The sequence below is a fragment of the Molothrus ater genome, chromosome 1, assembly GCF_012460135.2.
Source record: "Molothrus ater isolate BHLD 08-10-18 breed brown headed cowbird chromosome 1, BPBGC_Mater_1.1, whole genome shotgun sequence".
NCBI lineage: Eukaryota > Metazoa > Chordata > Aves > Passeriformes > Icteridae > Molothrus > Molothrus ater.
Genome location: NC_050478.2, coordinates 60,770,569 through 60,797,916, shown reverse-complemented (window position 1 = coordinate 60,797,916; position 27,348 = coordinate 60,770,569). Strand labels below are relative to the sequence as shown.

The following is a 27,348-nucleotide window of genomic DNA, read 5'->3' as shown; positions in this document are numbered from 1 at the left end:
CTGGCCATACATCCTGTACAATTTGAGTCAGATTCCAGACTCCCTGATACTTTTTTATGCTGCATATGTAGCGGAACTGCAGAACTGAGTTTCTCAGCTCATATATCCTCTTTTGTCCAGACTAATACACTAAAGTCACAACTACCACAGCCCCTTTCCTGACTTTACATAGTGGCAGATTAGGGGGCCCAGAAAATCCATTTCACTCCACACCACTGTGACATGAAAATTTTAGACTCATAGCCTGCTGCACTCTGTAGTAAGATTTACACCTCACAATGTTTAGGACATTGAATATCCTTTACCTGTAAATTCTTTTGATTTAACCTTTACTCACTGAGCTTTACAATTTCTTCCTTTCCTACTAGTTGTCATGAATTATACTTGAAGCAAATTTTCCCTTAATTTCACCTTTATTTCCATTGTAATCACCCCTCATACAAGAGCAGCCTCTTATTTTTTCATGCTTGATACACTTATATTGGAAAATGGGTTTATCTACAGATTTACACAGACTATCACAATTTATAACAGTGTGTTTAATTCTTTGGAACCAAACGAAGAACTAACTGCCTTGAGCTGTTTGGTGGGAAATTAGATTTGTGCTAAACTGCTTAATGCTCTGGGGAATGCAGAATAAACTAGATGTGGCAATTTTATGAGTTTCAGAACTTCAAAATGACTATATTTTTATCCCTATCACTGAGCTTGGATGTCATTATCTAAGACTTTTTTTCTATATATCATTGTCCCAAAATGGATTTAAATTTTAAAAAACTTGAGGAGGAAAGTGGGGAGGGGGGGTGGTTTATGCAAAACATTTCTAATTTACAGCACTCTGCACTTAGAATATGGAATGAAAGAAAGAAACACAATTTGGGAGCAGTTTGATTTTAATTTACCTTTTAGATAAGACTACATCAGAAAATGTGATGTGATTTCAGATTGACAATCTGGAAGCAAAACTTAAACTGAAAATATAGAAAAACACTTCTGTCTTACTCCTTTTCCAAACTGCAGCAGGAGGACAGATCTCAAATCCATTCTTTCATGACACTACCCAGGTCACTTCAGAGGAGGGGGAGAGAAACAAAGAAAAGATGATAAAATTATTTATGCTCAACCATTTAAATAGGCATTCCAGCTGACACCACACTAATTCTGAATAACAGCCACTGCTGTATGGACAAGAGTTCTTTATTTAAATTCCCAAGTGCTGTTAATGTAATATGATAATGCAACACAATTAGCTATTTCAGCAAACCTGATATTACCCAACCTTTTATTGCATGATGAAGTGCCATCTCCATTATGAAATTTCATAAAATACAATTCTCACATCAAAAAAAAAATATATTTGCAATAGAAGGACAATAGAAATTGTTAATAAGATGATGAAGCTTCTGGAGCAGTAGTTATGTGGCTAAAAGGCAGTGATTGTCCCACAGTGCTTCTAAGGCAGGTTTCTGCAAGCAAGATCTGTATTGGAATGTTTTGTGCTAAATTCACTGCCAGTTCTGCCACTGCCAAGGACAAGAAAATTGATCATTTTCTTATCCTTAGCAATGCTGTGTAAAGATAAAATACACAATGGACAAGTCTGGATTTTCAAAGAAACTTCACAAATCTGCTGAGTTGTGAAAATATAGGAACCCATTCTTGTGCTGAAAGGAGAATGGTTTGACTATTTCTGTATTGTTTTAGTGTGATGAACAGGCCAGTCAAGCTTGACCCATCTGTCCAGTTGCTGTTGCCAGATATTGGCCCTCATAGAGCTCAAAAAAAAAATTATTTCCAAAAATTTATCACTCTTTTGGTTGAAATATCCAAAAAGCTCTTCTATTAGATATCTATTTTTAATGATAGACCAATGAGAAAAAATCTCTGCAAGGACTTCACAGAGTTCTGATAGGACTCTCTATATTTTTAAGTCTTTGCCAATGAACATGTTTTCAAATAACTGGAGCTTTTAATAGGATAAGCTGTAATTGGGATCTGCATCACAAAGCGTACTGTGACAGGAAACAAGGAAGAACTGGGACAGAAAAACAAAAGTAAGAATAGGCTAGGGTATCTAATATATCATAGCTAAATTATCAGGAGATCATACAAACCTAAAAAAATCTAAAAACCAACAAGGAAAAAACTCGTCCTACTATGATTTCAAAAAAGTGTATGTACAGCATAAAAAACAGTAGAAACCTGGACTTCTACCTCAGTGCCTTTCTTGGAAAGAGATTTGAAGAGCCAGATGCTGTCCTCAAACAGAGAGGCTAATTATGGAGACTGATATATTAAAGCTTTAATAAGGGCTATTGGCAAGTAATTACCTCCATCAGTACTTCTAGACTTACATCATTGGAAATTATTGTTAAATGATGCCCTTTCCTGTCAGATGCATATCTATCAGGACAATGGTTTTCATAAAGCCGATTTGAAATTTTGGGCAAGGTAGACAGAGTCTACCTTGAAAACAAGAAACATTTAATGAAACCAAGAACAGTACCTGTACTGTGTATGTAGATTGAAATCTTCAACCCATCCAAGTTGCTGAGCAGTCAGGAGTTAAAAGATATTTAATGGATTTCATCCTTCAGTGTATAATGGAAGTAATTTCTTCCCTGCAACCAGTAAGTCTGCAAAAGTTTTCATTAACTTCTCTTTACTACTGATAAGACCTAGAAGAGAAGAACTTGTCCAGCTGCTGAGAAAAACTGCTTATCAGTCTTTCTGGTGGTTTTTTATTGTTACTTTTATTTCTCTTTTTTGTTGTACTAGCTAGTATTTTAAGCATATGATTACTGTTAGCATGTTTATTAGTACACAATATTATTTCATTAGTTAATATTATGCATCACAATACTTGAATAAAATGAAATAATCATGTTTCTAAAGCATGGTCACGTACAGGTACAATCCCTAAAAACAAAATTATCATTAAAGTCCACATTTTATCAATATAGCTTGAACTTCAGTGTTTGGAAGTGCAAGTAGGCAGAACAGACATATGTACAGCTACAGGTACCACCAACCAATATGAATAATTCCTGCTCGAATTCTTATTCTTTGTGTATGATTTTTAGCATTTTGGTGAATCTCTCTCTGACATCTGTAATACTGGTCATTAAGCAGCATACAATATATTTGAAGAGATCAGAGAAGATCAATTTCCACTAACAGAGAAAAAAAACGAACCAACACAACTGCATCATTGTTAGTTTTCATTTGGGCTATTTTAATGGCATTATACAAGTCTGCACAGTTAGGCAACAGGAAAAAATTCATAATTTTCAATGACAGAAACAATTTTTCATTTTGGAGATTTAATTATTTTAAATATATATGCATACTTAATTTTAAGTATGTTTCAAACTAATAAAAGTATGTCATGATTTTAAAAATAACTTCAAAATAGATGTCACTGTTTCTATGGTACTTCATTAAATACACTTTTCTAGATAAAGTTTTGAATATGAGGCTTTTGCCATGAGACTCTTCAAGGTGAAGGTGAATATGAACATTTTTTTGTCCTATTTTTCTTTGATCCTGGGTCAGTGTGATGAAACATGGCAGTTCGCTCCAAAAAGAGCTGGAAAAAGCTACAGTGGCTGCCTCTCACAAGAGTCTGATTCATGAATTTCCAGGATAGGCCCAATGTAACAAAATAATTGGTGTCTGATATTTTAATAGAAGCATAGTTGTTATAAGTGAGATTCAGTTTGTATTGAGTTAAGGTTGAGTTGATTATTATAACCAAGGGAAGGGGAGTTATTGTTTTAAGGGGGTTAGTCAATGTTCTTTACAAGTTCTAAAGGGTCCAGGATATAGCGGGGGGATGGTCCAAAGGGGCAGAATAACATCCAGAAACAGAGTCAGCACAATGAAAACAGCACCGCGTCAGGAGATTGGATGAAAGACCTAACCAATCAGTCAATGCCCCAAGGAAATGATTGGTCAGGAATGAACGACAATAAAGACCAATAGGAACACCAGAAACAAGACAATCACAGCGTGGATCCAAAACCCACCAATTCTGGACCCTCAGGGGGGTTATAAAAATGACAGTCAGGTAAGTTTTGGGCTTTTTTGAGGAACTTGCTTTCTGGAGGCTTGGGTGTGTATGTGGGGTAGACGCACTGTTATTTTTTTTTTTGACTTGCTGCATGGGGGTCTGAGCCTATCTCAGGCCTTCTATCTCCTGTAGCTCTTTTTAAATAAACAAGAGCCTTTTTCTCTGAAGAAAGTCTGGCCTCATTTGTCCATAACATCTTCATGTTTTTTAGCCTCTCAGAAGGAATTCTCCACTCCATGTAACTTTGTCTCAATACCATGGGAACCAGTTGGATCTCTGTGTTTTCATACCATCTGTATGTGATCATTGACACAGGCACAGAAGTCCCACAGTCCAAGTGCTCTGCACTTCTGGAGCACTTCCCCAAGAATGAACCAAAGAGTTTGAGCTAAAGAAACGGCTGAGACTGAAGATTACTTCAGATGGTACAGTCCTGAAAGCAGCAAAAATACAACTGCAAGAATTTGAGGTATAAATAAATGAGAGTTGTTTATAAAAAAAAAAATCAGATATTGAGTATATTTTCTTAATGGTATTTACAGGCACCCAGCAGGATTTGACGTACTGCTACGTGCCACTGGATTTCAGTGGAAAGCAGAATCCAAGGCAGTGTTTTTTTAGATAGTATCTTGTATCTTTGATACAAGCTGCACATCCCCATAGGAACAGATTTACAGTCCAAAATCTCTGATGCTGAAAACCTGACACACCCACTGCATGAATTTTAGGGAAAGTTTAGGTCAATTTAACATCATTCTGGCCACTGAGTATAGGAAGCTCAACTTCTGGGTGAAGCCTGTGGGAAGGTTCAGTCTCTGGGGCTGCTCCCCAGCACAAACCCAGCACAGCAAGGTGGGCAGCTGGGAGATTGACTTCAAAAGCAGAGTCAGGGCAAAGCCAGCAGCTCCTAAAGTGGACACATCTCACTTGCTCTGGCACTGCTAAGCTGCTCCTACTTACTCACTCCTCTGTGGCCATAGGAAGACAAAATGGCATTGTGAATTCATCCCTAAAATCCAGTCTCATCTTAAATTTAAAGAAAATTGAAATTTTAGGTAACTCCTCTCATTGCATCCTAGGTAGTGCCAGAGTGTGCACAGAATCATTAAGTCATGGGATGAGCCATGAAGAAAACAAGAATTTCATTAACTATCCTGTAATCATTCCTGAAAGAATCTGTATTCACACTTGTTTTAAATCATTTATGTACCACCACCACCAAAAATATCTCACAAAATATTTTTTAACTAAAATTGCTATTTTCCCTATCAGTTATGCTCAATGGCTAATTTTGACTGTTCTATATGTCACAATCTCAAGCAAACAAAAACAATAGTCAAGGGGGCAGCATGCAGAATATTTCATCTGGGGAAAAGATGGAGTAATACTCAGAAAGAACTTTTTTCCCTTGCTTCTCCTCAACTATCATCTTTTCCAGAAAGAAGTAATTTTTAAGGCACTCAGAAGAAATCTGTCTGAGCAGTCAGGCTATACTTAAAAACATATGTAAATACCTACGGATAGACATGAGTGCCTGGAGTAAGTCATTTAACCCCAGTGCATGAGAGGAGCTCAGCTCAGGAGGGATTTTGGGGGCTCTCCCAGAATCTTAAATGCTTAAGTTATTGTTTACTTGCATCATGAGTATTGCAGTCAGCCTGTTCTGGAGGAAGGAATCTCTGAAGAAAAAACACAGTTTTGATGAATTTCTCTGTTAATCACAGCACTTCAGAGCACACTGAGCCCATCACAAACAGCCACACAAGGCAAGGCCCTCCTCTGGGGCCCACCACCTCCTCAGCATCCCTTCAGTCTCCATTCTCTGTCCTTAAGGGATGCTGGGTTCCCAGTGGATTGCTTTCACAGAAAGAAGTGCTATTTCGAAGAGCCTTCAGGTTGGCTCTAGGAACTGAATGAATTTGTCCACATACCTTCAGTGGAAGAAGAAACTGGGACTTAACAATTTTTCTTTTTTTGCTCTTCTTCATTTATAATTTACAGTCTTTGGCTCCTAATGAATATAGGTCTATATATAATTGCATTAAAATTATGAGATGCGTTTCAGCATTAATCATTTCATATATGTCAAAACATATTTTGGAAGCTGGCCAAAACAATATATAAATTTCAGTAATTTTAAAGGGTAACAGCAGCAAAGTATTAAATACAGTGCTGCAGCAATAAGCTTCTCATATAGTTCTTCCTCAAGATCCTGATTTAAATTCTGGTTTATCAATTAAAAAAAACCGCTACCACCTTTGAAATTTTAATTTCCTTTTGAAATAAAGGTCTCATCTAGATAAAGCTGGTGTTGCTTGCCTCTCAATGCTCCCTACTTTCATTATACAGATTTTTTTTCATACAGCTGCTAAATCTTATTTTCACAAGAGAAAAAAAATTTGCACCTCCAATCATCAAAGCAGCATAATTTAGGCCTTTATTATGTCAGTCATGAATTGTCTTTCTTGTGAGCTCACAATGTCATAATATTCTTTCTGATTAATGAGGATCCTACAATTACAGGGTAGGAGCCGTCATGCTGTACTGCAGAGCCTGTCTAGAGGCAAAAATTACTGTTAATGCTAATGTGTTACTGGAGAGTTAGGGGTGGAATTATTACTGTCAGCAAATCCAAAGGGTCTGCACCCACAAGATGGATGGCTTTTGTCATTCCTGGAACACAGTTCTGGGAGGCCAATGAACTTTCACATGGGACCTCACCAATTCCCACTTCCACTTTTTGCATGCTTACTGCCCCTGCTCACATTAGCTGAAGCACCTCTGCCCTCCTAGGAGGCTGCCAGATGGGGATGAAACAAAAGGGACCTAGAAAAGCCAGCCTGGCTAAATGGAAATCTATCACATCCAAACAAAGAAAACAAAGTCTTCAAAGAACAATCAGCTTCTCTCATGCAGGTGAAAGGCAATATCAGATCAATAACTATTTCAAATCAATCCTTTAATTGTTATAGGCAATTTGTTTCCTTTTTAGTTGCTTACAATGCATTTTCCCACCTGTAATCACAAAAAAATCAAAGTGATTTCACAAACCTATATACTTTATGGTACAGCCAGGGTGCTTATTTTACACCCACGTGTGATCCTCATGATAGAAAACCCAGGATATTCTCTATAATTGTCTCTGTGACTCAGATAACTTAATCCTATGACAAAATGGGAAAGGGACGTGACATTTTATGTGCTGCTTGAGTACTTTTCAAATTTTGCTCTCAACATTTCTAGAGAGTGCTTCAAGCTTTCTACTGTTTATTATTTTTCCACATCACTCAGTAGTACAAGCATATACTAAAGATCAAAAACATAGGACTTGAAATCTGAAAAACAATTTTTCCCTTTAGAAAATAAATACTCAGGATGGAAATGATTAAATAACGAGCAGCAGAAGTGATGTCAAAAACCAAAGTGTCTTTGATGCTGCACTTTTAGAACACAATATCATCTTCCTTGAATCCTCCTCTTTTGTCACATCTCCTTATTTAATTTCATTCTAGTAGGATGTATCATCTTTGAACAACTCAAGTGGGGAGGCTCATTCCAGCTTCCAATATGTCAATGCCATTAACTGAACACATGTTTTGTAGTGGAAGAGACTGGTTGATGTAGCAGTACCGTCATTATTCAGCAGACAGACATCCAGCTGAAAGCCATTAACCCAGAGAAAACAAATGACTGCTCTCAGGATTTGCCCCTCCAAGTTTATGCTGCGGTAAAGAAAAACATTTAGTCCCGCACTGCAGTTCTCCAACAGCTTTCTTTACAAAAAAAGCATCCCCTTCAAATGAACAAATCAGTTTAAATATATTTCTTTGCTTGGAAAGGCAATATATATTTAGGAAATTGTTCTAGAAAGTAGCTGAAAGCAGAAGCAAATAATGGTTTAAGGGTGTGAACAAATATTACACTGTTTCCTATCACATAAGGAGTTTCAAGCAGTCAGGAAGGGGAGAAGGAACAAAAACATTCTGACCTACAACAAGCTTTTTGAAGTCCTAGTTAAAAGTAATAGTCTGTGATATGCAGGAGTTCAAGAGAGTAGTTGATTCAGTAGCATTTCACTATTGTTAAAAATATCATAGAAATGGTACTAACCACAATATTTTAAGTATACATAGTGATCTAATGATAGTCAACAATCAAGATTGTTAGGTAAATAAAGGATTCAGATTTGCAATATGCTGATGTTGCTAAAATCAGTGAGAGTTTATTACCTAATTGAACTAGCCATAACTAAGATTATGGTGGACTGCTTCATTTTATATGGCAAAATTACAAGAAAAGTTCACATCATAAACTCTAAGTAACTCAGTATATTCCATGGAACAAATGAATTGTATAAACAAAACAAAAAAATATTAATAGATTTTTCCATTGGATTTCTTTTCTTGGGAAGTTTCCTGCAAAAGCTCCTGAGGAAGATGAATAATCCTCTATATTCCTTTGTAGCTTGTGGTAATACAAACCATGGTTTTGAAAATGTAAATTGATACACTGACTTTTCAAAACTCTTCAAATCTATTTCTTTTGGAACAAAAAAACTCAGAGGGAAAAATCTGTTTGAAGAGCAGGAGCGAACATAGGGGCTTCATAATGAGTGGGACTTGTAGACTACCAATTTCAGAGCCCCAGTTCTGGTAAGTGGCAGTAGTGAGTCTTTAGAGACAGTACAGTACCTGGCTAGTGAGCATACTCATGCCTTGCCTGTCCTCTAACATTTCCTAATCAGCAGCTTAAGTGCTCCTGAGCCAACAGTTGTATTCAGGGCAATGAACAGCAGCTGTCAGTGGATTGAGTTGCCATGAACTTGCCTGCCCTCTTTTGAAATCCATTTTGAGGGAGGAATCATGCAGTAAAACCAATAAGCAACGAGTACATTTTGAGGCAGAATAGCAAATGCCAACCATTGCAACTTCCCTCAACTGAGTACAGCCCTCAGTGTACCAGACCTCATTTTGCGAAATATAGCCTTCCTCTGTGGAAGGAGAGACTAAAGAGACTCCTGTTAACTCTGTTGATCTTTCAATTTCCATTTTCATCTAGCAGTTCCAGTATAAGCATTAGAAAGGGCTCTCAAAATTGGCTTTAAATTTAGGCACTCTTAGAAGCCACTTCTTGGTTTATGTGTTCTTGTGTCACTGATGTCAGTGGAAATTCCTTGCAACTGCAGCAAAGCAGGCCTGGGATGGAAGCTGCTCACCTCTGCATAGTGGGGAGAAGTGATCCATGTCCATCCTGCTCCTGGCCTCCACATTCATCATCTGCACTCCATAACACAGATGTTTATCCTTATAGAACAGCATCTCATTCCTTCCAATTGCACAAAGGGATGAACACCACAGCACAAACTTTTGTATTTCTGCCCCCACACCCATCGTTGCAAATGATTATCCTGAACAATTTAATGCAGAAGATTGTCAAGCTTCATCTTCAAAAAAATTCAACCATTCCATTCCAATATTCTTCTGAAGGCTGTTCCACAACCTTCTGCAGGCTGCCTTCTTTTCCAGATGGCTAAAAACTGTCTTCTAATTATCAGCCTGAATTTATTCATGGGATCCATTTGTTCTTCTGCCAGTATTGTCTTGCAGCAACAAATTGTAGCCACAACTGAGTTGGGTTTGGATCAGCAAGTTGTAACCTAAAGATAAAAGGATCATTGTATTGCATTTGTTTATAGATTAATTTCCCCTGTAGTTATTTTAATAAAAAATATGCAGTGAAGTGTTTAGAAATATAAACTAATTACATTGACAATTAAAATAATAACTTAAAAAGTTGTATGACAATAAGCAGTCTTCCCAAATTATAGTTATATTTAAATTATTACTATCTAATTATCTATATATGTATATCTCTATGAGCTAATTATCTGTAACTTGTTGGACACGTGCTCTACAAAATCTTCAGCCATTAGTAATAGATTAATTAAAAATTTATCAATAATGTGCTTTGAGGTTATTATATAGAAAGTAAACTTATCTCACATATTAATCTGATGAACTGATTTTGCTTGTTAGAAGAACCCTTTGTATTCTGTTGATGTCCTTTGTAGTACCTGAGCCTTCAGCCGAGCTTGACCTTGCTCATCTCTGGGAGCTGTATTTCCTGGCTCCTGCTCCTGCTCCTCCATGGCAAGCAGTCATCCCTCACCCTGCTGCCCTCTTTCTCCTCTCAGGCAGTCACCATTTGCCTTCTTCACCTTCTTGTGCTGCTGATGGATGGATTCAGAGAAAACAGCTGGACTCTATTATAGCTTTGTGGCTAGAACCATTCTCATGGAAGACAAATAAACTCCACTGTCACTGATAAAAGGTTTTTGCTTCTAAAAAAAATGCTTAAAAAAAATCCACCAGTTTTCCTAGATACCCTCCCACACCTGTTGGAAACTATGATTTTGCTTTGCCTTAAATTAAAAGAAAATGCCCAAATATGACAATATAGAAAAAAAAATGGATTATAAACAAATAGTGTTTCCCATAGGTCTGAGTTGCATTAATAGTGTGCCAGCATTTTCTTTCTTTCAAACATTAACTCTTGAAAGAGGGTAATATTCCAAAAGGTATATTTTTATATACATAGTTATCTATAATTTAATCCCACAAAATCAATACATGATATGAAGATAAATAGTAGCAGGTCACTGGATTGACAGTTTGGTAATTTTTTAGAAATTTTTACAGATTATTTTGTAATACTTTTTGCCAAGGATATAACAATTCCAACTTTGAGTCCAACATTTGGGTAAGTTTTGCACAGTCTCTCACTAAAAAAACATACCACCTCTTTAAGTTTTAAATTTGCTGTTGCTGAAGATGACAAGGACAAAGCAGAGACTTCCACATGACCATGCAAAGAAAGGCTGACCCTGGGCTTTTACATTTCCAATGGAATATAAGTGGCCTCAGTGGAATAGAATTCTAGAAAATAAGTGAAGCTCCCCTTCCCTCTCCTTCCCCCCATCAATAAAAGGATTCTGTGTGTGTTTTATTTTGCTCCTTAAAAAAAAAGAAAATCTGCTCCCCATGACAGCCTGGATTGTAAAAGCAGTATTCCAATTGGAATATTTGTTAATTCCCATGAAAGCTAACTAGAGAGTCTCATCATTCACAGATGACTTGGACAATAAAATCTGTTTTTTGTCATTAATCTGGCACCAACTAGCTGACTGGTCACCTACAGTGAGCTGTGAGAGATGGGAAGTGGGGAACAGTCATGTTTATTCACCAGATAGTACTATGTAAAACAAACAGAAAATTATCTTGAGAAAACTGTGGACCACAGAGAAGTTCTTGTCCGTTCAATGCAGGGAGCAAGGTTATTAATGTGATTCCTCATAGCTTTTCCCTTACCCACAGTTCTGGGAAGGAAGACATTTTCCTCTCATAGGAGGAAAGAATGGAAAAAAATATACAGAAGTTTGATGAAAGTACAAAGAATAAGCACTGACAAGTCTTTGAGGAACTACTTATTCATTAATAATATTTACTTAGCAATAGCAGATGTTCGAATGTCAGCTTTTCAGTGGTTTAATACAGAATCTACTTTAATGTCACTACAGCAAGCCCTCAGTATGGCTGTAGACTAGATGTCTGGGTTTAGAACCATACCTCTGCAGGAACCCACTTTACTCGATGTGGACAACTTGAGAAGGCACCAAGCAGTTGGAGAAAGGACTTCAAAAGTGGTTTGAATTTAAGCTTTGCTGCTCAAGAATAAGCAGTTTGTTCAGTTTGAAATTTCCAGTCCCGAATGCCCTAAGGCTCAGGAAATGTGTTTGTTGGGCAGCACAGGGTCGCAGTACAGTACCATAGGCAATTCTCAGAAGGCAGAGTTTGGGCAAATTTATTAAAGCTGGCTGAAAGTGAGTAGAACTAAAACTGAGATTTTGGCATGGCAAACTAGTACCAGACTTCACCACAGCTCGTTCAGCTGAGGTCCACTTGACACCAAGAGGTTTTCTGGCAGTAAACCAGAAACTTGTGTTGGTTGCTGGATTTACAGATTTTTGATTTTGAAGATGGACAAAAGCTACAAAACCAGAAAAAATAAAGAACTCTGTACCTGTGGAGCTTGATTCCTCAGCCACCTCCAAGATAACATAGCTGTGAATGCTTAGACTCAGCTAAACCTTTCAACAGGACTCCTCTAAATCCATATCAAAAGCAACCGGCTGGTCACACATCCAGAAAAAACCAAAATATGCGACAAGAAGTGCAATTTTCCATCCTACATTTCAGAACATTCTGCTGTACTGTGAAGTCCTCAGTGACATTACTCTATGCTAAAAAAAGGTGGAGATGGGCACCAATCCCAGCAGTAGCCAAGATATTGTGTATTTTTCCTGAAGTACAGGATGCCCCGGGCAGTTGTGCTGTGCAGGAGCTAAGAGCCTAAGGGAAATCTTCCCTCTGTGTGTGAGGCTCTCTGCACTTTTCTTTTTGACTTAATTGAGCAATTTTTGCCAAAAGTGAGGGAGAAGAGCTGCTCATAGTGAGTGGAGGTGTTGGCCAGATGAGTGTTGAATACAAAAGAGGCTGTGAGTCCAGGACATTCTCCCCTCTCAAACACAAAATACATTCAGGTGGCTAACAGGAGCTATATTGCTTCCCTAGCAGTCTTCGACTCCAGGGTTATTCCTCACAGAAGCAAGGACTCCCACCTGATCTTCTTTCGTGTATTTTTTGGGGCTGGCTTCCCCCACAGACATTCCATGACTAGTGACTAGTTTTCAAGTTATGACTCAAGACCTTTGCATGAAAAAAAAAGACTCTAAGAGGTTCCTGCATACTTACTTTAAATAAGTATTAAACTGCAGCAGTTGTAGCTGATTTTGTTCACTGCACTGCTGAAGCCTAGCAATAAAGCTATTTTTTTTTTCTGTTCATTATTAGCATACACTTGGTGAGCTAATTTTTCAGTTCAGCAGGATTAATTGCAGCACTCTAAAGGAAACATCCTACACAATAGCAACTCAGTGTGTATGGCAGTGTGTGTTCAGTCCATTTCTTCTAAAACATACATAAGCACAGTTATGTCCTTTTTTTTTAATTATTAAAACAAATCCATTCAAGAAATGGGAGTGTTCCATTCCAAGCAAGACAAAGCTCAAAAGAGAACACAGTGAGTATATCACAAAGGTGCTGATTCTTCCAGGAAGTATATTGGTTCTCTTGGAGACTGAATTTTCACTGAAACAAAATACATAAGTAAGAAAACAACTTTGCGCTGTGGTTCTTCTGGCACTTACAGAATATTATAGAGTAAAAAAAAGAATTAAGGATTTTGAGCTGAAGACAATTATAACCTCAGTCAAAAAGCAGGAAAAAATTAAAGGAAAAGAACAGTAGATGATGGAGTTTACGTCACCCCCTTTTGCCAAGTCACTGGCTTGGCAAAAGAATGTATTAAAGGTAGGAAAAGTTCCATTTTTTGTAAACTAAAATTAAGTATCATAAACCAAAATAATACTTGGCTTCATAGAAAAAGTTATTACAATAGTAATGCTACACTCTTCTACAGTGGTTTTTTATCTTTAGGTGCCAAGGCTTCTTATAGTATATGCATATAAGTATTATTCAATAGTTTAAAAATGCACAAAGCTTGCTAATAAAAAACCTTATTTTAAGAGTGCTCCTCATCCTTTTAAACAGACCTAGATAAAAATGTGACCCACAAGGCCTAAATTGCCTCTTGCTTGCATAGGCATACAGAAGATTTGCTCAAATTAATCCCACAGAGACCTCAAGTGAACCAAAACAATTGAATGGCCTAATCACATTTACAGAAAACATTAAAAGGATAAGGAATCAAAAAGCTGGCCCAAGTATATGGAAATTAATAGAAAGCTCTCCTTTTTATTCCCATCCTAGATAAGAAGGTGAAATACCTACCAAAACAATTGGTGTTTGGAACACACAATATCCATGAACAGAAAGACCTCTACTATTGCACATGTTTAGAAGTTAGGAAGACAGATATGGAAAAGTAGTCAAATCCCTAGAATTAATAAGGATTCCATACAGAAAAAATATCTTTTGATTGTGGGACTTGCAGTCAGCACCAAGAGATACTGAACAGTTTATACACAAAAATAAGATGAGAAAGATGAGCACATCTGTGCCAGTACAGAGTCAAAGCTGCAACTGCTTTAACCAGAAGAAAACACTTTAAAGAGGAATCACAGCCATCTAAATACTGAGAAATAAAAGTTCTACTACAAACCTCACGTACCTTTGAGGGTGAGTCTATAGCAAGAAGGAGTTCCGGGCCACACATTAAGATTCCACAAGTTCCTTCAAGATATGTGTTGTACCATGCAAAGCAAAGGAAAGACTTTTCCTTTAGCAATAAGGAAACAAAAATAGCAACTAATCCTATTTTCTGCCTTCTTCAGCTGCCACCTTCAGACAAGGGCATATGCACAGTGACTTGTGCTCTAGTGTTCCAGGTGTCTAGCTATGGCAGCATGCTCTGCCCAGTAACACATTCCAGAAGACACGGGTAGACTTTAATAACTTAGCTGAGACTAAATTTAGCTAACACTTCTCATTGGGATATTCCCAATTCAGGGATTAAGTCTCCAAGGAAAGAAAGACTTTATAATATCTAACAGGACATCCAAGCACAAGAGCAGTTGCTATTTTTCAGACAGTTCCTTATAGCATATTTGTGGGCAGATTAGAAATTCTTCTTAAATTTTATTAAGCAGAAATTGCATAGAGGCATAAAAAATATTAATTACTATCTTCTAAACCAAATAGCCTGATGGCAACAGGAATCCCACATCCTCCTCTAACTGGTCAAGCCAAAGGTGTCTCCTGTTACTGGTTTCCTGATCCATTTGCTCCAAGTTTTGATGATAAGTGGACAGTAGGCCCACCAAAATTTGCATTTAGATTACAGGCTTACAACATTTACACAAAAGTTATCGAGGTTCAAAAGCTTGGCCCATAAGCCAAGCAAGTTCTTGGAATTTAATTCTACTGGAAAGCTTTTAGTAAGGAAGACTGGAAGACTGGTCATCTTTTTGAAGAGGATGGGTAAACCCTACAAAACAAATGGATTTAATGTGAAGTATGTTTCCTTCATGAATAGCTATGCAAACAAATCTGTCATTGACTTAATAGGAGAAGGGCGAGCCTGTAAACTAGAAAACCAATTAAATGTTTCTTGTTAATTGGATCTTCCTTCTCTGGGAACAATATCTCTGATTTTTTTTATTCCTTTTTACAAATGAAGCTGGGGCCTGCAACTTCGCAAATTCTTTAATCATGCAACTAACCACACTATCCATTATGTACAGCACAGTGCATATTTGATCAATAGCGCTGGTTTTGTTAATGCTACATGAACTAAATAAGTGGGAAGAAAATCCTTCAAATTTTGTGGGTATTTTCAGTTGCTGAGTCAGAAAACAAAATAAGGTCTAACATCTGCTTTTATTTCTTGTTCAGTAAAGCTTGCATCTCCCTTCAGGACTAAGAGCAAGCAAACTGCTGCTAACCATGATAATTACACAGTACTCAGCATGGTGAGTAGAATAACGTTGTAATTGTCCAAGGGTTTGAACAATTTGGACTGATTTTGTATAGTGTATAATTTACAGTAAAGATTCAGAATGTGTTTTCTTTGCTTCAAGAACACTTTCATCCTTTAGCTTTGGATTATTATGCATGAAGAAAAGTATCCACAATCAAATTCAATCCAGAGGAATAACATCTGCAAAAATAGAACCATTTATTTTATTGACATTTACATTTACGTAATTTTATCAGCGTCTGATTTTGCTTGTGACAGTCAAGGTAATATAAAATAACCAAGACCCCACGGAGTCATTCAGACAAAATAAAAGTATGCAAACACTTGAAATTTTACTGTAAGCAAAGCAAATTAGTGACAGTGACTGAAGCCGGGTGAAAGGACTCAAGAAAATATTAACAAGCTCCGTGCTTGCATATGGTTTATTTTCCTTCATGAGGTCAGGGCCAGACTCAGTCCTGTGCGGCCACATATTTAGACCCTTATTCTGCAAAAATCCAAGTGTTTATTTTTACACACTGAAGAGTCACTATGAAGCAACTGGGACTAATAACAATTGAGAGCAGTTATAAATCAGGACCCACATAAATTCTGAGTATTAGATGTGGTGGTGCATAGCAGAGGGAACAATGAGTACCAGAGCCATCATCATTGCCACTGCATGTAAAGCAGCAGCAGTGTGACCTATAAGTGTTCTAGCTCTTCTCAGAAAGAAATGAACAGTTCATCACTGGGAATGTACAGTATCATCCTGTATGAGACACAGACAAAAATCTTTACAAAAAATAATCAGAAGTCTTAACAATGGTTTGTTTTCTATGGATTTTAGACGGGTTTTTTTTTTCTGGAATTGTTTCAATCAGGGAAGGCAAGGGGGAAATGGTACTAATGGGAGATGGGGGGGGAAAATGTTTTTCCATCAAAAACTATCTTGAACATTTTCCTTCTTGACTTGAAACAGAGATTTTGCCTCTCAGAGATTCCACTCCACTCTCATTTTGGTGAAAAAAGGAGACACAAAACCTAGTAGGATTTCTTTTTTCTTCTGTTAATGTTTCATGGCTGCTGTCTATAAAATGGGAATAAGAAATACCTACCCCAAAGGCCTCCAATGGAAATTATATAAGTACAATTTATGGGCCGCTTTCATGAAAGAATGTAAGATAAATATTCCAAATAGTTACAAAGTTATATCATAGCATGAAATAAGTCTAGCAAAGAATTGAGTACTGTTTCTAAATCACAGGATTGTTGCCAAAATGACCTTTCTAATGCTACTGAATTCGTTCCTGTTAGAGAACTTAAAGAGGTCATCATACCAGTTGCCAGGTTTATATACCCCCTCAAAACAGCAGTAGGTTAAACACTAGATCCAATGTCTGCTTTGCTAAAAACTAGTCAGTAGAGATACACAACAGACAGTTCAAAAAGTTCTACATTAAATGCCTTCCAATTTTTCTTCAGTCCTTAAGGCAATATTTTATTTCTACTATGTAAAACTGAAAAAAACCACCCACTTTTTAAATTAGCATTAAGTCCAACAGCTAGGGTAACTGTAAATGAATTTGACTTTACACTTGTATTTTATATATCTGACCTTCAAGTGTGTCACACAAAGTCATTCAAAAGTAAGATTCACAATATAATTTTGACAAGTGTCCTATCAAAATGGATATCATAGCAGTTTCTGGGTATAATGTATCAGTGTTTGTTTATGCTTAGACAGCTTTATCCAGTACAATGGAAAGGGAAGAAGAAAGGGAAATTGTATATAAGCTGGTATCCTGCTTCTCATTGTTAACAAACATCACTCAGATCTGGAAAGCAAAGCTGTGAGTCCTTGGGACTAGGTGACCTTAACATTCAGAAACGGATTTTTCAATTAATTCAATATTCATCTTTACAATGCATTTACACTGCAATATTGCAAGTCAAAATTTCAGACAAATCTCAGTTGCCAACAGTTAGTCTGACAAACTTTAAAGCAGATGCTGCCAAATTAAAGAATAAAAAGTAAGAAAAAGGAAGAAAATAAGGATTCTTGGCTTAAGGAGGTTTTCTCCTCATTATAGTTCTGGGGAAATTATTTCCTTCTTGCACTACTTTTATCATTACCCACAGCTCAAAAACAAGGTGATGAACCTCTAGGAACAGAAGACAACCATTTGAGTTGCTTTCCAAACTATATTCAGCTTCCAGGGCATGGATTGCAGTGTTCTCTTCTTGAGGGAAAACTCAAAGCACAGATGCAAAATCAAATGGTCCCAAATTGACTGCTGTGCTCAGCAGCAGTGTTTATCCAACACACATCAGACAGAGGACTTCCTGAATTACATCAGACCCACAGCATTTACTCCGGAGGAGGCTAAAAGCTCCTTCCTGACAAAGGAGAGCAAGACCAAATGAAAGACAGCACTCAGATCTAGGCACAGAACATTTTGGGAGATGCAGTTCCAATGAGAGACGAGCATGACATCTTTTCTTTTCATGAGCACTAACAACAAGAATGTCACCATAGGCCACACTCTCCTTTGGTGTTGCTAAGCGATTTGATTTACCTATATATTGGTGTATATACAGTAGAGTTGCATATTCATTGATGGTCCTGTGTCAGGTCCTGGCCTCTGATGTATTTTTTGCACACTTCTGCAGCAGTCCAGGTGAAGGAAGCAGACTCTGCTCTAAACCACCAAAGAACATCATCACAAGAAAGAATAAGTCCACAAACAAGTTAACAAGTTACCAAACTAAACTGCTCACACACATCCTTTCTTCCCTAAAAGGATAAATTTTATTTTACAGAATACACTCTATCCTGGTGCACCCAGGGCACAGGTCACCCTCTCTATCCCAGGGAACTGATGTATAGCTCCCAAAATGAGGGAATGTACTATATGTGTGGAGGACAGATTGTGGGAGGGAACATCTCTCTTTCCCACTAAATAGAAGCACTTAATCAAGGTGTTTCTGGACACAACAGGAAGCCAAATTTTAAGTTGGCCAAGGCTTACCTTAATACAAATAAAATAACTAACATAAAACATTTGCTTCCTTGGCTGCAGAGGCAATTGAGTAGGACTTAGGGAATATGCTTTTCAGACACTCGAAATCCTATGTTCAATCTTAAATTTGCTTAATTTGTATCAATCTCAAATCCATTCCAGGGAAGAGAACAAGAATCAGAAAAACTCAAAAGTTAAATTTCCCAAAGCTCCTCATGTTCTGTCCACCTCTGATAGATTTTCTGTCAGGAGGATTTGACTTTTTATTTGCCTGGTATTTCCATTCCATTTCTTTAGCAAGACTGAAGTTCCTTTTGCTTGAGAAAATTGTAATCACAAATTTAGGACATTCCACAGTGTTAAAAAAAAATTAAAAACAAAAAAAAACATACTGAAGTTCAGGAGGGTTGGGATCTAGTCCAGAAAACTTGATTGCAAAGCAGGGTTTTATTTATGTCAGCTTTGCAGAAAGCAACATTTCAAGTTCTGATAGAAGACCATTATATCTAGGTTCTACATTAAGCAGTCTGTTGTCTGGAAAATTATGTCAGTGAAAAGAAAACTGTTTTCTTAATTATCTCAACCCATTCTAACCTCCATGGTATTTTTATTTTCTTTTTTTAATGAGGCTCAACCTGTGCAGTTCAATGTGGGTTTATTTTCTCAGAAAGAGAACAAAGAAAGACTGGGGTACTTTTATTCTGTGATTAAATAATGGAGTTGTGAAGGGTGGTTTTTTTTGGAAGACCTTAAGAATACATGCAACAAAGTATGTCCCAAAAGGCAGAATACAATTGCTCACAGAGAGATTTCTCCTGATAATTTTTTTTCTGAGGATGTGATTTTTCTTGTAGAGTTAAATAATCCTTTAATGTGGACATTCAGTAATTGAAAGTTTGACACTTGGCTAGGCCACTGCTACATTGAAAGACTACATCATGTCAGGTACACAGCTTCTCTAAATCAGCATAACTTTCCTGAAAACACTCCAACAGGACTTCACTGCTTTACAGTAGCTAGAGGCCTAGATACAAATCTTCCAGGTACAAAACACCCAACTAAAATAACCCTCCTCTCCATTCCTAGAAAAGCCTTGATTCATAGGTACTTGGAATACACAGGAGGAGGTCAATACCTTTTTGCCTTCCTCAGTCATGAAAACCCTCTATTTTTTACTCAGTTTATTTTCAGAGAACATGCTTGAGGCAATTAAATTTGAAACCCATTTGGTGAAAAACCTTATCCTCCATCACCTTTCTCCTGCAGTTAGCTTTTTCCTGTTTCATGCAACATCGGTAGGAGGCACACCATGCCAAGTCCACCTATCCACCTCTCTAAACACAAAACTTCTGAGGTGCAGTTATGTATTTCACAAGGGAATTTGAAAGAAACAGTGACAGTAGTTTCTGTAATGCCAGGAAAAAAGGCATGAAACAAGAGAAACCAGTTCTGATTTTTTTTTTTTCAGGAAGCTACAAATGGTCTGTTAAACAAGTGACTGGCTGAAGTCACAGAGTGCTAATCATTGATCCCTAACAGAAAAAAAGCTCACCAGCTATGTTAAAACCCAATTTTTATGTCTCTCCAGACACCACAAATGAGCTATTAGAAATAGTACATCTCTCCATAGCAAGAACAAAGAACAGGTAGCTCCTAAGCACCTGATTTGATCCTCTTGGAAGCATTTGATGCAGATCTGAAAGCTCCTATTTCAGTTTGGGCTGTTCTTTGTTTCAAGAATCTGTTGTATGTTGTGTTATTCACTGGTGTGTTTTGTAATGCCAGGCACAATGCAATGAGGGTATTTCAAATTCACATGAAAGAAACAGAAGCTGACTTTGACTTTAAAGCCATTGTTTTATTACTGGAAAGCTGTGTTTTGGAGTGATTACTCAAACATGAATCAAAGATTGGATCTAACAAAATCTGCAAGGTGGTACAGCAAAATGAGGATTCTGATTTATATATATTGCTTGTTGCTACTTGCACTTCTGACTCCAGATTCAAGTGCCTAGTATGCCTTATAGCCATGATTCTTAAAGTTAAAATAAATGTTAAATAAATAAATAAATACATACATAACCTTTGTTACTTTTGAACCATGCAAGACTGGTTGTGCACAGTGCAGGCAGAGAAGCTCCATGCAAGGCTCTGCAGAACAGTCTTAAGGGCAAACAGCAGACTGAACCAGACAAATCAATTTTTGACAGAAGTAACACATATGAAAAGAGCAACCAAGAACCTCAGCCACAGGCCACCAAAAGCATTGAAGCCTTTTTTGCTTTATTAATTAACATGGATTATGAAGAATATAAGGCTTTCATCAATCCACAAATAAACCTGGAAGGAGTTTGTGCTAAGTTTTAGGTAATATAAAATTATTAATTTACCTATTCATTCTCATTGTGAAGTATTAGAGCCCCTCATGGCAACATTTTCAGTGTTGAACATTTTTATATATTTCAATGACTTTTAAGAAGTCTTTCCATTACAGCTGTCCCCCCTCTTAAGGTATGTATATATGTACTTGGCTTACTGAAAGGGAGACGTGTGGAGAAGTTTGTATACATCCCAGCATTTCAGCATTTTCATAATTTGCTGAAGATATAGCTCAGCTCAAATGCATTTCCAGTGAGACTGATGTAGTTGAAAGCAGTGAGATTTTTTGAGCCTATCTGTTATAACACAGCACAATTGTCCCCATCTGTTTAAATCTACAGTTTCACTCAGTGAGGAGCAAAGACGCTGGAGCGTGCACACATAGTGGTCACAATATGTGCAGTAAGGAACTTTATATGGGAGGCTCTTGTCACAAAGTGTATGAGATACTTTTTGTATCACATAATCTCAGTAAAATATGTGGGGAGACAGCAGGGAACACCATCAGTGGAAAGAGAAGAAAAAGAGACAGTGCAGCACCTAAGTGTGAAAATATTTGATTTGACTATAATAGTAGCCTTGACTTTTCATTTCAATTTCATTTATGAAATTTCTTTGTGCAACTGTTCTTAGAACCATACAGGAGTCTAAGTACCTAAAGTTAAAACTTTATGTATAAAAACTACTGCTTCTACTTTTAATGCTTTGAACATGTTAAATACCTTTGACACTTATCCTCCAGTGTATCAGTTTTCTACCAGAAAAATCTGTCAATCTATAATTAAAGAGTAATGTGGGAGATCCTATGGCAATTGGCTTGTACTATTTCCAGCATTAAATTATTTTCTTTAACCTGACTTCAGTTTTTTTAATGATAAAAAATACCCATCATAGCAGGAAAAATCTCTTTTCAGAGCTTAAGTACTTCTAATATTATCCAGGCAAATACCAAAGTTTCAGAATAGTAGACAGGTCATCTTCCATAGGCTCAGTTCTGTTGTACTTAACTATGCAGAGATCAGTGGTGCCCTTGGTATGCATCAGAAATGTGGATAAATGCCACTGACAGTACTAATGCCTCTAGATTTATTCATGCAGCCCAAAATACAAATAGACAGAATTTTTTTTTCTGAGGTTGTTCAACTTTAATTTATCAAAACAGATATTTTCACTCCCTCTAATCATCCATTCTCATTGATGTTTCTCAGGCAGGTAATTTATGCTATTATTCACATGCTTAAAACTTCCAGCAACTCAGTAAGCATCCATTCCTTCAGTGACAAATTGTGTTAAGAAAAAAAGCACAGTAACATCAAAACCAATTCCCAACACAGTGATGTTCCATCAGAAAGAAATTGCTTCATTTTTTCCTTACAAAATAATCAAGAGAAAACAAAGAAAGTGAACATCCTAAAGAATGAAAAATGTAAAGTTGACACAGGCCTAACATACGTTGGTTAAAAAATTATGATTAAAATCTAAACTGGAAGAGACATCTTCATTGAAAGAAATTCACAAATAAACACTGATTGCTCCCTAAAGACTTTAGACAGGTAGAACACAAGGGTAGAATGTTTAAACACATTTAAAGAAGGATACATATGATGAAGAGGGAAAGAGAAATAAATTATACGGCAAATGAAGCAGATCCTCTTTGTCCCACATTTAAAGCATCACATCCTGAGAAATTTCAGCTAATAGCCATGAATTAGAGAAAATTAGTTCCATATATAGGGTGGAAAAAGCATTTGCTGACCTTTACAGAAATTCAAATCACAGAATGATCACATATACATATTAAAAGGGAACTTAATCTATGAAACAGAGTTGCAACAAACAGCCTTTGGGAGGAAAATTATAGTTGCACTCATGAATTCTCCCAAGCCAGTCTTCAGCAGTCTAAATCATTATAGCAGAAAAGAAACACATGCTGGGGATCCTACTATCCTCCACCAGGACACAGCCTCCCACCTTATGTGTGCGTTTCAGGGAGAATACTCTTACTTACTGCTGTACACACATGGAATCCCCAGAAGGACTAAGGGGAATTTTATAGATAGCAGCTGAGCTGAAATAGTTTAGAGGTGGCAAAAAGCATTTCCTATTTAGTTAAGACAAATATAAGAAACCTAAATAACAGGACCACACCAAACACAGACATCAAATATATTCTTGGTTGTTTCTGTGCCCTGGGCATCCAAGGACTCCAAAGGCTTCTGAGTAGTGGACAAGAAGTTCAGAACCTGTGGAACAGAACAAACTGGAGAGAAACTTCTGTACCTCCATTTCTGGATGGCTTCAAATTGCCAGTAATGAATATGCCTTCAAAATTACCATGTCATTAAATTTCCTGGAGAACGGGAAATGCTAAAATATGCTACATCAGAAGCAGAAAATACAAATTATTTTTTCAATTTTTATTTGAAGGACCACATCCCACCTTAAGCAGTAATGTTGCTTCTGATTCTTTAAGCAAAATTAGTCCCTGTTTTGAATATTCAATGATTACTGTCTCTATTTTTAACTTGAGCTTATACATTTCCTGGAAGATTTTTTCTTGACATGATAATCAAGTTATATAATGCTTTATGGACCACAGCACACAAAAAATGCTGTTTTAAATAAAGAGCGGCTGTAAAGTTTCTGACAAATTTTGTGTGCGATTTCTAAGGATGAAAACACTCAGCTTTTTTTTCTTACTAACAGGTTTTAAAAACATCTATATGGTTGGAACAAGTTTGGATTTATGTAAGCAGTGATAACAAGACTAAAGCACACCTCGGACAGAGGAAATGCATTTTTTTCATTTTCAGAAAAACAAGGAGAGTCAATACACCGTATCTATAAGACACTTATCCTGTCATTATTTTCAATAGAACTGTAAAGCTATGCATGTTCATCTTCTGCCTCCTCAGTCCTTAAGACTTTGAGGTTGCTACTGCTGCTGTCACTTGAAATGATATCAGAGATTTAGGATCTCAGTCACTCATTGGAGCAAGAGTTTTGGAAGTTTCCAACCCACTTACCTGGCAGGGACACTCTTAATCAAATGGGGCTGAAGATAACAAGTGGGTGGGGAACTGCAAACTCTTTCTGCCCCCAGAGAACTTTACATTCCCCACTTGTCTTTCCTATGTAGCAATTCTCCATGCTAGTGTTGAACCAAACTCAAGGAAGAGGAATGATGCTATTTTTACATAGAGCTATGCATCCTTCTAAGTTTCAGCTTCACATTTCTCTGAAGAAAGAATAGCTCATGTGACTTAATTCTACAGGCAGCTGAGAAAAATCTTTTCTGTCATGCTTCATTGTGAATGACAATGCTTATAATATGTCTGTAAGATGTAATTTTTTCATGTCAATAGAAATTCGATATTCATAATCTAAGCAATAATTATCCTTTGTAAATGCCCTTGTTTTTGGCTTCCATTCTTATTATGGCTGTTTAAATTCACCATCTCCAGCCTGTAGAGAAAAGAAATGCAGCTATTTATTCCAATGAAGAGATGAGAAAAGAGATTTTTGTTTTATGGAAAAATGTAAAAGCTGGAGGGGTTAATACAATTAGCCTGGTGCTTGAGGCCCTTCCTACCTTCAAGTTTATTTCTAGTGTTATGAAAAAAACCAAAAATGTATTTGCTTTAAAGAGGGGGAGGTTCTATTTCTTTCATATATAATTTCATTTATTGTTTATACTTTTATCTGCTTAATTTTGTAGGGTGGACTGTATGACTTCCTCTTTGAATAGATTCTTCACTGAAAATAGTTTACCAGGTTGGAGAAAGGCAATTGACTTTGATTTATACCCTCTAACTAAAAGGCATGGCATCACATTGTGTATATAAGTGATTGGTACAGAATATGAGGTAGGGTGTTAGAGGGGATTTCCATTCAGCTGCTATTGAACAGCTGACCTAAAGCCTGAGGACTCTAACTTGATATTTTTAGCATTATACATGTGTGTAGCTTTGTCTTCTTACATTGTTACACTTAAGGCTGAAGGGAAAACATTCTCTGAGAATTCTTTATCTACCTCCTAAGATCTATCTGCGGCTACACATTATTTGCAAGCAAGGCTAATTCCTGCTTTTCTACTTTATTCATTACCAAGAGTTATGGGAAAGCAGACTTTTGCTCTCACTCAGCATACCTGTGTGTTCCAGATTGCAAGGCAAGTTGTTTTCCGTTACCATCTGCATGGCAGATTACCTTTGTCAACTGGGCAGTTTGCTTTATCTCTCTCTTTGAATGACCACAATCACCCCTCCCTCAGGAGGGGACATTGCTGATAACAGACTATTGTATGTCACTGCATGACTGATAAGAATGCTAATATCCCATTGTGAGATGCTCCACCCAGAGGGAGGAGCCAAGCATTGCTCCCCAGATATAATCCAGAGGTTTTTGAGACACCAGCACAGCTTTCTCCACTGGATTCCCCAGAGGTACAGCAGCTGTCTCTTCTTCTACTGGATCTTCAGAGGAAGAATCCATCCTTCTCTACACGACCCCCTTGCTCCGACAGAACCACACCTGACACTTCAGCAGGACTGCAGCCACATTTCCAATTGGACTGCTACCAACACCCCACAGGGTGTCAGGTTGGGTTCTGACTTTGTCAGTGTTGTTCTAGTGTACTGCACTGTTTATTTTATCCTTTCTTTTTTTCTTCCCTATTAAAGAACTGTTATTTCCTGCTCCCATATTTTTGCCTGAGAGCCCCTTAATTTAAAATTTATAGCAATTCAGAGGGGGGGGGAGGGTTTACATTCTCCATTTCTGGGGAGGCTCCTTCCTTCCTTAGCAGACACCTGTCTTTCCAAACCAAGACACTGTGCAAATTAAAAGCCATTTCAGTCCAGCACACATGATAGGCAAGTGGGCAAGCAATGGCTTTCAGCTGACCTGCAGCAGGAGATCCCACAGTCAGACAGGTCGTCCTTGCCCCTGTCTCTCCCCAGCAGGGAGCTTCCTGGATGCTGTCACAACAGGTTTGGCAAACCTTCTGGCCCTCTGTTGTTTCTCCTTTGTTAGAAAAGCAAAAGCTCTAAAAGAAGCACAAAATTTATACAGTTTACACAGAAAGGGAAAAAAAAATCTGGTCTTTCATCCATCATAGAGATTGCTGTGCTGAGGTTCGCTGGGAATTAAAAAGGTGTACAAGGCAAGATACCCCAATCATTCACCCCTCTGAGATTAACTATATGTCCAGCTGCTTCTCTGACAGAAATCCTTCCTCTTTTCCTCTTAGTGTATCCCACTTGGCAGATGAGATGAAAACTTACCAGAAATATGACAAAAAGTAAACAGGGTGACTCTCATAATTCTCTCATAGGCCACACTGGTAGGTCCTCACAAAATGGTAGCTACCTCTTCTGGGAGTAACCTACCTTTGCTTAAATGGCTCCCTTTCCATAGCAGAGTAAACCATCTATAAATATGAAACAAGTACAATAATTAGTAAAACTGTGCTGTCAAAATGCCTTGCACACAATACACAAATAGGATGTTTACATTTAGTACCTTTAGCTGAAAGTACAAGAACTTTGTTACTAAAACATGGTGATCCTAAAGGCTTCTCCACACTCTAGCTTGGCAGGATAAATGGGAAGTGGAGATGTCAAACTGCTTTCTTCCTCCTGGAAGTGACAACGTCGTATGCAGACTTGGGATCAGCCTTCAAATTTTACTTCTCCTGTGCAAAGTGATTTCCCTTGATCAAAATGAAGATTCCAGAATCTGTTCCCAAAACTTTGCTTTCTCAGCTCTTCATCTCAGGTGAGACACCTTCCAGCAAGCAGCTTTATATGCTGGTCACTAATCAGTCCCTCTGGTGAGCTTGAAAGCTGCAAGAAAGGCCATTATGTGAGTGATTTCCCCACCACAATAGTTCCTCTGCCTCTCCTGATTCTGACTTCCTCCCAATGCTCCTACTGCTTTTGGTCTTTTTTCTGTATGTAGTCACTTGTTGTTCATTGCTATAACTATACATTTCAGGTCTCCTGAGAGAATATATCTGGACAGTGTGCTGCTGTGTGTCATGTCTCACCCATATGGCACCACTCAGGAAAATTCATCTGAATTATCCTTTCAAGTGGATTAGTTGAAGCACATTAAAAGCCTAGCATAAATGCAACCTAAATTTGTTTTAGTTTAATATGTTGCTGAAACAAATTAAGCAAAATTAAATTAGTCCATGTTTTTGTTGGGTTTTTTTAAAATACGTGATTTCACAGGGCTGTAGTATGGTTTACCTAAGGTACCTTCAGTTTACATCTTTGTTAGTCTGCACAGGCAAACCCTTATGATCCAGGGATTAATATCCAAGACAATTTTTCT

At 37.4% G+C, this 27,348-nt stretch overlaps 1 long non-coding RNA gene across 1 annotated transcript in view; it reads right to left on the bottom strand.

Annotated features, from left to right (window-relative positions):
- Positions 1-7,010: 7,010 nt before the first annotated feature.
- LOC118698780 (uncharacterized) overlaps positions 7,011-27,348 on the bottom strand; it is a 119,235-nt gene continuing 98,897 nt past the window's right edge. Inside the window, exons 9-13 of the long non-coding RNA XR_004981946.2 lie at positions 26,533-26,855; positions 26,400-26,440; positions 18,187-24,474; positions 10,146-10,301; positions 7,011-9,728 (exon numbers count right to left, since the gene is read on the bottom strand). This is a non-coding gene — a long non-coding RNA (uncharacterized LOC118698780). The remainder of the gene's footprint in view (positions 9,729-10,145; positions 10,302-18,186; positions 24,475-26,399; positions 26,441-26,532; positions 26,856-27,348) is intronic.